This window comes from Sapajus apella, unplaced genomic scaffold, assembly GCF_009761245.1.
Source record: "Sapajus apella isolate SASKATOON/1434 unplaced genomic scaffold, GSC_monkey_1.0 scaffold96, whole genome shotgun sequence".
Classification (NCBI taxonomy): Eukaryota; Metazoa; Chordata; class Mammalia; order Primates; family Cebidae; genus Sapajus; species Sapajus apella.
Genome location: NW_022437036.1, coordinates 7,818,883 through 7,824,882, shown reverse-complemented (window position 1 = coordinate 7,824,882; position 6,000 = coordinate 7,818,883).

Below are 6,000 nucleotides of genomic sequence, written 5' to 3'. Positions count from 1 at the left end.
ACAAGTGCATACTCTCAAATTTAAAATGGAGGAAGCTTGAACCCTCCCTGGGTTGCCATTGCTGTTTGTTACATGTGTTAATGACAGAGTATTGCACTTCTCTCTGACGTACATAAACAAAGCTGAGAGCTGTTAATAGGTTTGAAATGACATTATGGATTGCTCAAAACAAAACTGTTACTGTTTTAGGGGCAGATCACAAGGAAAAGAAAACTCAGAGTAGATAAACCTGCCCAGAATTCCCTTGATGTGGGAATACAACCGCTGTCTCAGATTTTTTATTCCAGACCAACGCCAGAGACTGGAGGAGATATGGATTGAAAATCTGCTCAACGATCCGGGATTCAAGATGGCCATTTAGGAAGAGCTCAGGATTGTAGCTCCCAGTGAAAGCACAGAGGCTGCTGCAGGTGATCCCCAGGCAAGCAGGGCCTGGAGTGGACCTCAGCAGACCTACAGCAGAGGGGCCAGACTGTCAAAAGGAAAACCAAGAAACAGAAATAACCTCATCATCAACAAATAGAATGTCCACTCAGAGACCCAATCTGAAAGCCAGCAACTACAAAGTCGACAGCTGGATAAATCCATAAAGATGGGAAGAAACCAGCACAAAAAGGATGAAAACACCCAAAACCAGAACACCTCTCTTCCTACAAGGGATCACAACTCCTCACCAGCAAGGGAACAAGGTTGGATGGAAACGAGTGTGATGAAATGACAGAATCAGACTTCAGAAGGTGGGTAGTAAGAAACTTCTGTGAACTAAAAGAACATGTTCTAACCCAATGCAAAGAAACTAAGAACCTTGAAAAAAGATTTGACAAAATGCTAACGAGAATGGACAAAATAGAAAGGAATATAAGTGAGTTGATGGAGCTGAAAAACACAGCACGAGAACTTCGCAAAGCATGTACAAGTATCAACAGCCGAGTTGACCAAGCAGAAGAAAGGATATCAGAGGTCGAAGATCAACTCAATGAAATAAAACGGGAAGGCAAGAATAGAGAAAAAAAGGATAAAAAGGAATGAACAAAGTCTCCAAGAAATGTGGGACTATGTGAAAAGACCTAATCTACGTTTGATACGTGTACCTGAATGCGACAAAAAGAATGAATCCAAACTGTAAAATACTCTTCAGGATATTATCCAGGAAAACTTCCCCAACCTAGCAAGGCAGGCAAACATTCAAGTCCAGGAAATACAGAGAACACCACAAAGATACTCATCAAGAAGAGCAACCCCAAGGCACATAATCGTCAGATTCACCAGGGTTGAAATGAAGGAAAAATACTAAGGGCAGCCAGAGAGAAAGGTCGGGTTATCCACAAAGGGAAGCCCATCACACTCACAGCAGATCTCTCAGCAGAAGCCCTACAAGCCAGAAGAGAGTGGGGGCCAATATTCAACATCCTTAAAGAAAAGAACTTTCAACCCAGAATCTCCTATCCAGCCAAACTAAGCTTCATAAGTGAAGGAAAAATAAAATCCTTTGTGAACATGCAAGTACTCAGAGATTTCGTCACCACCAGGCCTGCTTAACAAGAGCTCCTGAAAGAGGCTCTACACATATAAAGGAACAACCAGTACCAGCCACTCCAAGAACATGCCAAATGGTAAAGAGAATCAACACAATGAAGAATCTGCATCAACTAATGGGCAAAACAGCCAGTTAGCACCAAAATGGCAGTATCAAATTCACACATAACAATATTAAACCTAAATGTAAATGGACTAAATGCCCCAATCAAAAGACACAGACTGGCAAATTGGATAAAAAGCCAAAACCCATCGGTGTGCTGTATCCAGAAAACCCATCTCACATGCAAGGACACACAAAGGCTCAAAATAAAGGGATGGAGGAAGATTTACCAAGAAAATGGAGAGCAAAAAAAAGCAGGAGTTGCAATTCTCATCTCTGATAAATTAGACTTTAAATCAACAAAGATCAAAAGAGACAAAGAAGGACATTACATAATGGTAAAAGGATCAATGCAACAAGAAGAGCTAATGATCCTAAATATATACGCACCCAATACAGGAGCACCCAGATACATAGGGCAAGTTTTTAATGACTTACAAAGAGACTTAGACTCCCACACAATTATAGTGGGAGACTTTAACACCCCATTGTCAATATTAGACAGATCAACGAGACAGAAAATTAACAAGGATATCCAGGATTTGAACTCAGACCTGGACCAAGCAAACCTAATAGACATTTACAGAACTCTCCACCCCAAATCCACAGAATATACATTCCTCTCAGCACCACATAACACCTACTCTAAAATTGGCCAAATAATTGGGAGTAAATCACTCCTCAGCAAATGCAAAAGAATGGAAATCATAACAAACAGTCTCTCAGACCACAGTGCAATCAAGTTAGAACTCAGAATTCAAAAACTAACCCAGAACCGCACAGCTTCATGGAAACTGAGCAACTTGCTCTTGAATGTTGACTGGATAAACAATGAAATGAAGACAGAAATAAAGATGTTCTTCGAAACCAACGAGAATGAAGACACAACATACCAGAATCTCTGGGACACATTTAAAGCAGTCTCTAGAGGAAAATATATAGCAATAAGTGCCCACATGAGAAGCAAGAAGATATCAAAAATTGACACCCTATCGTCAAAATTGAAAGAGCTAGAGGAACAAGATCAAAAAAACTTGAAGTCTAGCAGAAGACAAGAAATAGCTAAGGTCAGAGCAGAACTGAAAGAGATAAAGACACAAAAAACCCTTCAAAAAATCAATAAATTCAGGAGCTGGTTTTTTGAAAAGATCAACAACATAGACAGACCACTAGCCAGATTAATGAAAAAGAAAAGAGAGAATAACCAAATTGATGCAATAAAAAACGATAAAAGAAATATCACCACAGATTCCACAGAAATTCAAACCATCATCAGAGACTATTACAAACAACTCTATGCACATAAACTAGTAAACCTGGAAGAAATGGATAAATTCCTGGACACTTGCCTCCTCCCAAGCCTAAACCAGGAAGAAGCCAAAAACCTGAACACACCCATAACAAGGTCTGAAGTTGAGGCAGCAATTAAGAGCTTACCATCCAAAAAAGGCCCAGGTCCAGATGGGTTCACAGCCAAATCTACCAGGCATACAAAGAGGAGCTGGTACCATTCCTTCTGAAACTATTCCAAACAATACAAAAAGAGGGAATTCTTCCCAAATCATTTTATGAGACCAACATCATCCTGATTCCAAAACCCGGCAGAGACTCAACAAGAAAAGAAAACTTCAGGCCAATATCCATGATGAACATAGATGCAAAAATCTTCAATAAAATACTGACAAGCCGATTGCAACAGCACATCAAAAAGCTTATCCACCATGATCAAGTAGGCTTCATCCAGGGGATGCAAGGCTGGCTCAACATACACAAGTCTATAAACGTAATTCACCACATAAACAGAACTAAAGACAAAAACCACATGATTATCTCAATCGATGCAGAGAAGGCCTTTGACAAAATTCAACAGCCCTTTATGCTAAAGACCCTCAATAAGCTAGGTATTGACGGGACATATCTCAAAATAATAAAAGCTATTTACGACAAACCAACAGCCAATATCATACTGAATGGGCAAAAACTGGAAGCATTCCCCTTGAAGTCTGGCACTAGAAAATGTTGCCCTCTCTCACCACTCCTATTCAATATAGTACTAGAAGTTCTAGCCAGAGCAATCAGGCAAGAAAAAGAAATAAAGGGCATTCAAATAGGAAAGGAGGAAATCAAATTGTCTCTATTTGCAGATGACATGATTGTATATCTAGAAGACCCCATCATCTCAGCCCAAAAGCTCCTGAAACTGATAAGCAACTTCAGCAAAGTCTCAGGATACAAAATCAATGTGCAAAAATCACATGCATTCCTATACACCAATAACAGACTTAAAGAGAGCCAAATCAAGAACGAACTGCCATTCACAATTGCCACAAAGAGAATAAAATACCTAGGAATACAACTAACAAGGAATGTAAAGGACCTCTTCAAGGAGAACCACAAGCCACTACTCAACGAAATAAGAGAGGACACAAACAGATGGAGAAACATCCCATGTTCATGGTTAGGAAGAATCAATATCGTGAAAATGGCCATACTGCCCAAAGTAATTTACAGATTCAACGCTATCCCCATCAAGCTACCAATGACCTTCTTCACAGAACTGGAAAAAACCAACTTAAACTTCATATGGAACCAAAAGAGAGCCTGCATAGCCAAGTCAGTTCTAAGCAAAAAGAACAAAGCGGGAGGCATCACACTACTGGACTTCAAACTATACTACAAGGCTACAGTAATCAAAACAGCATGGTACTGGTACCAAAACAGAGATGTAGACCAATGGAACAGAACAGAGGTCTCGGAGGCAACACAACATATCTACAACCATCTGATCTTTGACAAACCAGACAAAAACAAGCAATGGGGAAAGGATTCCCTGTTTAATAAATGGTGTTGGGAAAGCTGGCTAGCCATGTGCAGAAAGCAGAAACTGGACCCCTTCCTGACATCTTACATTAAAATTAACTCCAGATGGATTAAAGACTTAAACATAAGACCTTACACCATAAAAACCCTAGAAGAAAATCTAGGCAAAACCTTTCAGGACATAGGTGTAGGCAAGGACTTCATGACCAAAACACCAAAAGCATTGACAACAAAAGCCAAAATAGACAAATGGGACCGAATCAAACTCCACAGCTTCTACAAAGCAAAAGAAACAGTCATTAGAGTGAATCAGCAACCAATAGAATGGGAAAAAAATTTGCAGTTTACCCATCTGACAAAGGGCTGATATCCAGAATTTACAAAGAACTAAAACAGATTTACAAGAAAAAAACAAACAGACCCATTCAAAAGTGGGCAAAGGATATGAACAGACACTTTACAAAAGAAGACATACATGAGGCCAACAAACATATGAACAAATGCTCATCATCACTGGTCATCAGAAAAATGCAAATCAAAACAACATTGAGATACCATCTCACACCAATTAGAGTGGAGATCATTAAAAAATCTGGAGACAACGGATGCTGGAGAGGATGTGGAGAAATAGGAACACTTTTGCACTGTTGGTGGAAGTGTAAATTAGTTCAACCATTGTGGAAGACAGTGTGGCGATTCCTCAAGGACCTAGAAATAGAAATTCCATTTGACCCAGCAATCCCATTACTGGATATTTATCCAAAGGATTATAAATCATTCTACTATAAGGACACATGCACACGAATGTTCATTGCAGCACTGTTTACAATAGCAAAGACCTGGAACCAACCCAAATGCCCATCGATGATAGACAGGACAGGGAAAATGTGGCACATATACACCATGGAATATTATGCAGCCATCAAAAATGATGAGTTTGTGTCCTTTGTAGGGACATGGATGAACCTGGAAACCATCATTCTCAGCAAACTGACAGAAGAGCAGAAGACCAAACACCGCATGTTCTCACTCATAGGTGGGTGTTGAACAATGAGAACACATGGACACAGGGAGGGGAGCACTACACACTGGGGTCAGTTGCAGGGAAATAGGGGAGGGATGGTGGGGGGTGGGGAGCTGGGGAGAGATAGCAAGGGGAGAGATGCCAGATGTAGGTGATGGGGAGGAAGGCAGCAAATCACACTGCCACGTGTGTACCTATGCAACAATCTTGCATGTTCTTCACATGTACCCCAAAACCTAAAATGCAATAAAATAAATAAATTGGAAAAAAAAAAAACGAAATTAGCTGGGCATGGTGGTGTGCACCTGTGGTCCCAGCTACTTGGGAGACTAAGGTGGGAGGATTACAAGGATCACTGTTGTTGCTAAAATTTTTTTTTTCTTTTAAAAAATACAGATTTTTAAAATAAAAGTATGTTATTTATGTTAAAAAGAAAATAGAAAAGAAAAGAACATCTGCTAAACTTAAAGACTTAGCTGTCACATCACTGTGGCTAGGCACCAGCTAGGGAGCTAGA